The sequence below is a fragment of the Amblyraja radiata genome, chromosome 43, assembly GCF_010909765.2.
Source record: "Amblyraja radiata isolate CabotCenter1 chromosome 43, sAmbRad1.1.pri, whole genome shotgun sequence".
In the NCBI taxonomy this organism is placed as follows: Eukaryota; Metazoa; Chordata; class Chondrichthyes; order Rajiformes; family Rajidae; genus Amblyraja; species Amblyraja radiata.
This window is the reverse complement of record NC_045998.1, coordinates 7,094,894-7,105,903: the sequence shown is the minus strand read 5'-3', so window position 1 is coordinate 7,105,903 and position 11,010 is coordinate 7,094,894.

Here is an 11,010-nt window from a genome sequence, read left to right as displayed (position 1 = left end):
CGCCGCCAACCGCAAATTATGAAGCTAAGGAAACATTTTTCAGTCCATGGGGCACCACATACTCTTCTGTCTGATGGGCATTTCAAAACCCAGCACTTTAGAGATGTTGCTGCACAGTGGGACTTTACTCATTTCACCAGCAGTCCGGAATGTCCCCAATCGAATGGACTGGCAGAACGGGCAGTCCACAGCGCAAAACAAGTGATGGGGACAGATCGCACAGAGCACAGTCGGCCGTGTTCTTGGATCTCCTTAATCTCAGAAAAGTACCACGTGACACCACACTTGGCTCTCCAGCACAAAGACTGATGTCCAGAGAGACACGTACCACTCTTCCTGTCTGAAAGCAACTGCTGGACCCACACATATACAAGCCGCAGGTGGTTCACGCTCAACTACTCAATAAAAGGCTGTCACAGAAGGCGTGTTATAATCAAGTCGACCCCTCCAGTGTTTGATGGAAGGAAGGTTACAAACCCAGAAAGGTTCTGATCGCATGGACATGGTCAAAGAGGGATGCCAGTAGCCAAGATCCTATCTTGCTCAGTCAGAGGGATGCTTCTACAGACGGAATCAAAGACACATTTTACCGGTAGATGAGCCGGTGCCGTACGATCCTATGGATTACCCAGATGAAATGATGGGGACAGAAGACATAAATGCTCTTCTAAATAATGGACATGTGACAGTGAACCATGAACAGTGTTGGGATCAGATGCCCATGTCTGCACCTGTGGAAGAACCGCCTGTGATGTTGGTCCCAGTGGAGAAATCGACTATGAAGAATACACCTGTGAAGCCTGTGCCGGTGGTGCCATCACCTGTGAGAAGTACCACAGAAGGGCTCTACAAGACACGTGCAGGATGGGTCTGCAAGCCGAATCCCAAATACAAAGACTAAATGTTTTTTTAATTCAAAACATTGTTGATTTGGTTTGCTTTGCTTTGCTATAGTAGTTAAATGATCATTTTATTCATTTTTTATATATGTAAGCTTGGTTACATGTTTTCTTTTAGTTTATGAGGCAGGAGCTAAAGAAAGAAGATGTAGATCAGTCACTATATTTCTGACCCATGTCAGGTATTTGTAATGACTTGTCATGGAATGTAACCTAGCTTGCTCATTACTAGTATTCAGGGTGCGGTTCGGCAGTCGGATCACAGATGCTGGAATGTATGGAGGCTTTCATCCGGTCTCCACATCCAATGGTATATAAAGAACTTTATATGAAGTTGAATGACTTATCGTTAGTACCACTTCATACACCTGCCTCACTCATTCTCTCTGTAACCCCCTCTGGAGCAGTGACCATCCTCCATTTGTGGCCTCTTTAGCATCCTTGCATTCCTTCCCATTTCAGACTGGAGGCTTCTGCTCAGTGAGTTTGCTGGTTCTTCTATTCTTTGTCATACATGAATGAATAAGTTTATTGGCCAAGTATTCACGTACAAGGAATTTGCCTTGTCCGCCCGCAAGTGACAATGACATACAGTGACAGTTAGGAATGACACATAAAACATTAAACATTAATAATAAAACATTATTGAATAAACATGTGAATTAAATAAAATATCAGAGCACAAGGAGGCTACAGATTTTTGGTTATTGAGTAGAGCTACTACTTGTGGAAAAAAGCTATTTTTATGTCTGGCTGTGGCAGCTTTGACAGTGTGGAGTTGCCTTCCAGAGGGAAGTGATTCAAAGAGTTTGTGGCATGGGTGAGAGGGGTCAGAGATGATCTTACCCACTCGCTTACTGGCCCTTGCAGTGTACAGTTCATCAATGGAGGGTAGGTTGCAGCCAATAACCTTCTCAGCTTGAGAGGAATAGATTGGATAAATTCACACGCTTGCATATGAGTCATTGTGTGAGAATGTACATGATATCGTTGGGAAGCTTGCAGGTGACACCACAATTGGCAGTATAGTGTACAGGAATAAAGGTTGTTTATGCTTACAGCAGGATTTGAATCAATTGGGAAAGTGGACAAGGCAATGACAGATGGAATTTAACACATTAATGTGTTAAATTGATGGATTTTTGGTAGTGGATTTACTGTGGATAGTGATATCAGGGCAGGGGATTTACAAGGCATGGTTGGAACTTGCAGAGGTGTTGTATAGATTGTCCTTGGGATACCAGTACACAGTTGCCTGAAAGTGGCAACACGGGTAGAGAGAGTGAAGAAGGCCTACGTCATTCTTTTCTTCATCAGCTGAGGCTTTGAGTACAAGAGATGGACATCAGTTGTACAAACTGTTGATTACAGAGTATTGAGAGTATTGCCTGTAGTTCTGGTTGACACATCACATGAAAACATTGCTTCAGATAGTGCACAGAAATTATTGCAAGAATGTTGCCTCGATTCGGTGGGCCTGCAGGTGAGATTGGGAAGGCTGCTCTGTCAGGAGCGAGGAGGCTGAGAGATGACATGTTAGGGGTGCATAACATTCTGAGTGGCGTAGGTGGGGGATAGCTAGAATCTGCTACCAGTGGTAGGTGTGCTTAACTGGAGAGCACAGATTTAAGGAGGGAACATAATTTAAGTTGATTTAAGGTGTAAATGCTTCACACATGATCGTTATTATCTGAAATGAGTTGCTAGAGGAGGTGGTGGTGCAGAAACAGAAACAAGATTGAAGACATACCTGGGCAGGTACTTGAATAAGTAGAGCACAAAGGGATATGGAATAATGCATCCAGTTGGGATTAGTATAGGGCATGATGATGATGGTGGTGTGTGTGGGGGGAGGGGGGAGGGGGGGAAGGTGGAGGGGGAGGTGGAGAGAATATTCTCAGTGACCTGATTCTGCACTGTACAACTCTGTGACTGTGACACACCACCACTGCCTGCACTGGCTTTGGCTGCCTGAGTGCTCAGCTCTGAGCTTGCCTCACTGAACCATTTGTTCTTTGAGATGTTACTTGGATCGTCTATTAATGAAAATTTTAAAACACAAAAGAAAGATAGGGCAAGGCAATCAAGACTTTATTTAGTAGTGACAAATACAATGGCTGTGTGATACAAAGATTCATGTGATCCTTACATACAGAACCGTAACAGATTTCACAAAGACTATTCAGCATTCTCCTGATATCAGATTGCTCTGACAACAGCTGTAAATCATGCAGCTTCGACAAACACATCCCCATTTGGATCTTCTCAACTTCCTCCCATGGCAGCTCAACAAATGTCCTGTTGCTCTTCTGACCTAATTTTACTTATATTATTTTTACAATTGCCATTTGGTCTTTTGCATCTCCCACTGTGACCAAACTGTCAGCCATCTCTCCCAGTGTTACCCCCGGTGTTTCACCAATTTACATGTAGATGGTGTACATATGAATTTCAGCAAAACATTCAACAAGGTACCACATGGTAGGTTGCTCTGGAAGGTTAGATAGTATGAGATCCAATGAGAGATAGCTGAATGGATAGAAAATTGACTTCATGGAAGGAAGCTGAGGGTGATGGTGGAATGCTCCTTCTTGGACTGGAGGCCTGTGACCAGTGGTGTGCCTCGGCTTGGTTCTGGGTCCATTAATGTTTGTCACCTATATCACTGATTTGCATGAGAACATACATGGCAAGATTAGCAAGTTTGCAGATGGTACAAAACTGGGTGCTATTGCAGTGAAGATGTTGGTCAAAAACTGCAGCGGTGTCTTGTTCGGTTGATCAAATGGGCTGAGAAATGTTTGATGGAATTTAAAACAGATATGTGACGTATTGCATTTTGGAAAGTCTAACATGGGTAGGACCAACACAGTGAATGGTAGGTCTCCGGGAAGTGTTGTAGAACAGAGGGATCTAGGAATGTAGGTACATAGGTCCTGAAGTTCAAGTCGCAGGTAGATTGGATGATCAAAAAGGCTTTTGACATATTGGCCTTCATCAGTCAGTATTGAGTACTATTTCTCTTGTTTCTCTTATCCCTGATTCTTAATATGAAGAAGGGTCTCGACCCAAAATGGTCACCTATTCCTTTTCTCCAGAAATGCTGCCTGAACCACTGAATTACTACAGTTTTTTGTGTCTACCTATTGAGCATAGCGGTTGGGAGGTCATGTTGCAGTTTTATAAAACATAGCGTAGGCTGCATTTAGAGAATTGTTTTCAGCTCTGGGCACTATGTTACAGGAAAGATGTTGTCATTGGAAAGGGTACAGAGAAGGTTTACAGAAATCAGAATGAAGAGGAGAAGAATTATAGAAGTCCTGGTACCAGGATTCGAGGGTCTGAGCTATTGGCAGAGGTTGAGCAGGCTGGGACTCTATTCCCTGGAGCGCAGGAGGATGAGGGGTGATCTCATAGATGTGTATACAACCTTGAGAGGAATAGATTGGATAGACGCGCAGAGTCTCTTGACCAGAGCAGGGGAACCGTGAACCAGAGTACATAGCTTTAAGGTGATGGAGGAAAGATTAAATAGGGATCTGCGGAGTAACTTTTTCACACAAAGGGGTGGTGGGTGTATGGAACGAGCTGCCAGAGGAGATAGTTGAAACTATAGCAATGTTTAAGAAACTATTGGACAGGTGCATAGATAGGACAGGTTTGGTGGGATCTAGACCAAAGGCAGGCAAGTAGGACTCCATATAGATGGGACATGTTGCTTGATGTGGGCAAGTTGGGTTGAAGGGCCTATTTCCATGCTGTTTTAATCTATTATCAGTGCTTGTGTCGTAAATACCGGCTTCCACCATCCCCTCTGGCAGTGCATTCCTGATATTACCCAGTGCCTTGGTAAAAAACGGAATGATTCCTCATAGCCCCCCCTAAATTTCTTTATTTTCTGCTTAAACCTGTGCCTACGACACCTCTTCATGGGGTAAAGGTTTCTTACTGTCTACCCTATCAGTGCCTCTTATAATTGTATACATCTCCAACTGGTTCGCTTCCATCTCCCCAGCACCATGAAAACATGTCCAGCCTGTCCTGTCTCCCCTCATAACTGAAACATTCCACCCCAGGCAACATTGTGGTGAATCTCCTCTCCTCTAGTAGACTCAAAAAATCATACAGCATTGAAAAAGGCCCTTTGGCCCAACTTGCCCATGCTGTCTAAGATGCTCCTTCTACACTAGGCTTCATCTAACATTACACCATTTATCCTGTATCTGTACACTGTGATGGCTTGATTGTAATCATGTATACACTTATCGTCGACTGGATAGCATGCAACAAAAGGCTTTTCACTGGTACATGTGACCATAATAAACTAAACTAGTTTCATCTGCCCAGCGTTAAGCCCATGTCCCCCTAAATCTTTCCAATCCATGTACGTGTCCAAATGCCTTTTACATTTTATTGTAGTACCTGCCATAGCTACCTCCTCTGGCAGCTCATGCTATATACCCGCCACCCGCTGTGTGGAAAATGTTGCCCCTCTTGTTCTGATTACTTCTGTCCACTCTCAGCTTAAACCTATGTCCCCTGGTTCTTGTATTGCCCTTCTCTGGGGAATGTGCATTTACCATGTCCATATTCCTCATGATCTTATACATTTCTATAAGATCATCCCTCAGTTTCCTGTGCTCTCAGGAATAAAGATCCTAGCCTGCGTAACCTTTCCCAATAGCTTAGGCCCTCATGTCCTGGAAACATACTCATAAATCCTCTGGCCACTCTTTTCAGCTGAATAACATCCTTCCTATTACAGGGGAACCATAATTGAACACAATACCTCAAATGTGTCCTCGCCAATGTTCTGCACAACTCATCATAGGCCTCCAGCCCCATTAAATATCCTTTCACCATCACCCTCTGCTTCCTACCATGAAGCCAATTCTCTATTCTATCAGCTGGCTCTCTGTGGATCCCAAGTAATCTAACTTCCAAAGCAGCCCACCGTGCAGTGTGTAAGTCATACAGTGAGTGCCAGTTATCTGTCATCAGGGACGGAAATCCCATTGGGGTGGGGGGGGGGGACACGTCCCCCCCGGTTTTGAGAGGTGGGTGACAGTCCACCCCTCATTTTTTGTAACCGGATTTTAAAACCCAGTGAAATCTCCGCTTTCCGCGAGACAGCGGGGGTGGGACTGCTGATCGAGGGCGACGAGAGAGATGTTGGTCAGCAGGCAATGGGGGTGGGACATGATGATTCAGCGAGATCATTGGAGGAGGGAGATGTGCCAAAACATTCTCGGCACAGACCGGGGATGGCCAGAGACGTCGGGAGTCAGACGGGAGCTGCGCCTCCAGCCCACAGCCAGCGCAGAGAAGCAGCGCTAAACCCAGCGCAACTCTGCCTGTCCCGCCAGGTTAACCTACAGACCTGCCTGGACTTGCGGGAAATATGCCCCAGGTTTACAGCCAGTGCGTAGAAGCAGCGCTGGTGTCCCGTCAGTCCTGGCAGGGCTGTAGGTTAACCCGGCGAGACAGGCAGAGTTGAGCTGCATTTAACGCTGGATTGAGCACGTGTGTGTGAGTGTGCGCATGCGCGTGCGGCCGCCAAGAAATTGTGTCACCTTCTGTGCCCCGGTCCCCTCCATTATTTGATAGCTATTTCCGTGCCTGTCTGCCATTGTGCACAAAGCAAGAGTTTCCCACTGGTACAGTTCTGAGTCTGTACAGGGATTTCAGCCATTGAAGAGCCTCCCCAGTTTTGGTTGTTCACAGTTCTATAAGATTTGTTATAAGCAGGAGCAAGATCAGCTAGGACATATTTCACTGTATTTTAGGAAGTGGAGGGGTGAGCTAAAAGAGGTAAACAAGATCACAAGGGGTGTAGATTAGCTTAATGCTCACACTTTATGCTTGGACAGGGGAGTATAAAACTAGAGGACATTCCTCACCAAGAGTGCACTGATCCTTTGGAATTATCCAGCATCAGTGTGGAGGCTCTATTAACAGATGAAGGGAATTGAGGGTGGATGGGATTGTGAGCGGCGAGGCGGATGTGAAGAGAATTCAGCGGTGGGGAGATACAGACAGGATGACAGAGTGATTGATGTAATATCATTTAGAATAATGCAGTGATCCACTTTGATGGACAAGGCGGGCTGTTTTTAATAAACTGGGAGAGATCGGGTATGTTGGATGTTCTCCGGGAACTGTGTGTCATTGTACACCGATCGCTGAGAAGCAGCATGGAGGTCCAGCAAGAGAATAGGATGATGGATGGTACGTTGGCCTTTACTATAAGAGCGTTGAGGGAGGAGCAGCGATACCTCACTGCAGAATTGTGGGGAAATGTGGATGGATTTCTGTGCATTGGAGGAATCGAGGGAGACGGAGACGCTTCAGAAAAATGGTGCTGAGGTAGAAGATTCGCTGTGGTCTTGATGAATGATGGGGCAGGCTTGAAGGGCCCTCATCCTGTTCTTGATATTTTCCTGAGAGCAACATACTCCGCCAATGGGGAATTCTACAATGAATTGAAACAGGAGAATTAGGAATAAATGCATAAGGTCGGGCAGCATCTCCAGGAAGAAATGGAGTTTCAGATCCAGGTCACGGCTCTGTTTCCTCCTAAGATACTGAGGATTCCAGCTGTGGCCAGGGCCAGATTTACGTATAAGCTAGACAAGCTTAAGCATAGGGTCTCGAGATCTAGGGGGGCCTCTGCTCGCTGCACCAAGGTGTGTTAAACTTTTGAGATAGTGGCATTGTTACAAATCCTACCATCAGTGATGCTGTGTGATAGTGGCGTTGTTACAAATCCTACCATCGGTGGCGCTGTGCTTGCGATTCCGGAGGCTTTGGTGGGGGGTGGGGGGGGGGGGGGGGGGGCATCCGCACCTGGCCGACCCACCTCACTCTGGGCCTACCCAACATCGCCGCCGCACCGAGCCCATCCAACATCGCCGCCGGATCGGACCTACCGAACATCGCCGCCAGACCGGGGCTCTCCGAACATGGCCACCGCCCCGCGCCCTACTCACCTCGTCGCCTCACCGGGCTGGCAGATCTGCGCCGCTCCACCGACCATCCACCCACCAGGACCTCCCACGCATCGTCCGCCGACCCCGACTCTACTGCCCGCGGACTCCTACCATCGGGTCCGCCGACTCTCGCCATTCCACTGCTCTGCAGCCATCGCCTTACCTGGAGCCTGGACTCAGCACTGGGCCTGAAGCCTCCACGCTGCTAACTCCCACTCCCCTGGGTTTGACTGCACTGGGTCCTAGTGCTACTCACCCCAACCCGAGTAACCTCAGTGGCTGGTCCACTGGGTCTTCCCCCAAGCCCCTCAAATTATGTGACCCCTGCTCTTCCCCGTCCACACTACAGTCCTCATACCCCCCCTACCCCCCTGACCACCCACCACCACCCCATCAGACATCGCCTCGGCCTCAGTTCACTCACCTGCCTTCCTCCGGCCCCAACCCCCATCCTGCCGTTTGTTCACCATCCCCCCTGACCTCCATATCTCCGACACCAAATGGTCGGTCCCCAGCAGAGGCGTTAACTTTGTCCCCCTCCGTCCCAACCTCAATGAGTTCCGCGCCCACCATGAATTGGATCTCTTCTACCGTCGCCTCCGCCTCACAGCGTTCTTCCATGGGAAGGAGTCCTTGTCCCCTATTGATGATCCCTTTTCTCTTCTCCAACGAACCACCTCCTCGTGGACCCCCCCTCATTGCCATCTTCCAGCTTTAGACCATTTTATCCAAAATTGCCGGCGGGGCATCAACCACCTCAACATCTCCACTCCCCTGTCTCATTCCAATCTCTCACCCCCTGAACGTACAGCTGTCAACTCACTCCACAACAACCCAGACTGGGTGACCATTCCCGCCGACAAGGGAGGTGCCATGCTAATCTGGCGCGTCGATCTCTACAAAGCTGAGGCCACGCGCCAACTCTCGGACACCTCCTCCTACTTACCCCTGGACCATGACCCCACAGACGAGCACCAAGCCACTATCTCTAGCAACATCACTGACTTCATCCACTCCGGCTCCCTGCCCCCCCCCCCCCCCCCCCCCCCCCGAGCCCCCAACCTCATCTTTTCCCAGCCCCGCTCGACCCGATTTAAACTTCTCCCCGAAATCCACAAACCTGACTCTCCAGGTAGACCCATTATCTCTGCCTATTCGTGCCCTACCAAACATATTTCCACATACCTTGACTCCATCCTACCCCCACTGGTTAAATCCCTCCCTACCTGTGTTCAAGACACCTCAGACACTCTCCGTCGTCTCCGGGCATTCCATTCTCTAGGCCCCCATCCCCTCATCTTTACCATGGACGTCCAGTCGCTCTACACCTCCAACCCCCACCAGGATGGTCTCAAAGCATGGGCCCCAGCTACGCCTGCCTCTTTGTCGAGTATGTCGAACAATCCTTGTTCGAGGCATACCAGGGCCCCATCCCCGACCTCTATCGTTTAATTGACGATTGCTTTGGTGCCACCTCATGCACCCACACACAACTGACTGACTGACTTCATCCGCGACTGACTGACTGCACACTCTCCCCATCCCCCCCCACTCGTACCAAGGGCAGAGTCCCCCTCCCCTACTATGAATGAGGCTCTCACCAGGGTCTGTTCCATACCCCATAACACTGCTCACTCTCCCCATCCCCCCCATTCGTAACAAGGGCAGAGTCCCCCTAGTCCTCGCCTTTCACCCCACTAGCCGTCACATACAACAAATAGTCCTCCGTCATTTTCGCCACCTCCACCTTGACCCCACCACTAGCCATATGGTCCCATCTCCCCCAAGCCCCCCCCCCCCCCCCCCACCCCCGTCTGCTTTCTGCAAAGACCGCTCCCTCCGCAACTCCCTTGTCAATTCTTCCCTTCCGCACCACCCGAAGTCCACAGGCTGAGCAGGGCGGAGATTCATGCTGGCGGCCCTCGGCAAAGGGATCGCCGGGGTTCCACAATGTTTAAATCAGCGCAGCCCAAAGCTGGGAGCTCCTCAAACCACAGCTCCATGATGTTGAAGCAGTAACACCCAGAGCTTCAAACGGCGATCCAGGTAAGGCATCGCCCGCTCCACGGTGAATCCAATATGTAAAAAAAAAACAGCGTTTCCACTTTGGAAATGGCCAGTTCTCCATTCTCCCGTCGCCGGGCGGGAGTGGCTGAATCTGAACTCAGCGGCTGTAACCCCAACACCAGACGCTGCTGCGACGGGGCCCACTCCCCTTGCCTCCCCCCGCCGCCGGGGCCCAAGCTATCCCCCGCCCACACCACCACGTTGACCCCCGCTGGGCCCACGACACCCTCGCTGGGACCACGCCACCCTCGCTGGGCCCATGCCATCCCCGCTGGGCCCACGCCACCCCCGCTGACCCCCACTGGGCCCACGCCAACCCCACTGGGGAGACGCCACCCTCGCTGGGCCCATGCCATCCCCAGCTGGGCCCACGCCACCCCCTCTGACCCCCGCTCGGCCCACGCCCCCCCCGCTGACCCCCACAGACCCACGTCACCTCCACTGACCCCCGCTGGGTCCACGTCACCCCCGCTGGGCCCACGCCAGCCCTGCTGACCCCTGTTGGGCCCACGTCACCCCCACTGACCCCCACTGGGCCCACGCTACCCCCACTGGGCCCACGCCACCCCCACTAACCCCCACTGGGCCCACGCTACCCCCACTGACCCCCACTGGGCCCACGCTACCCCCACTGACCCCCACTGGGCCCACGCTACCCCCACTGACCCCCACTGGGCCCACGCTACCCCCACTGACCCCCACTGGGCCCACGCTACCCCCACTGACCCCCACTGGGCCCACGCTACCCCCACTGACCCCCACTGGGCCCACGCTACCCCCACTGACCCCCACTGGGCCCACGCTACCCCCACTGACCCCCACTGGGCCCACGCTACCCCCACTGACCCCCACTGGGCCCACGCTACCCCCACTGACCCCCACTGGGCCCACGCCACCCCCACTGACCCCCATTGGGAGGAGATTGATAGATTCCTGATTGATACGGGTGTCGGAGGTAATGGGGAGAAGGCAGGAGAATGGGTTTGAGAGGGAAAGATCTCCCAACTTCTAGACTCAATACTCTGACTGATGAAGGCCAAAGTGCCAAAATACCT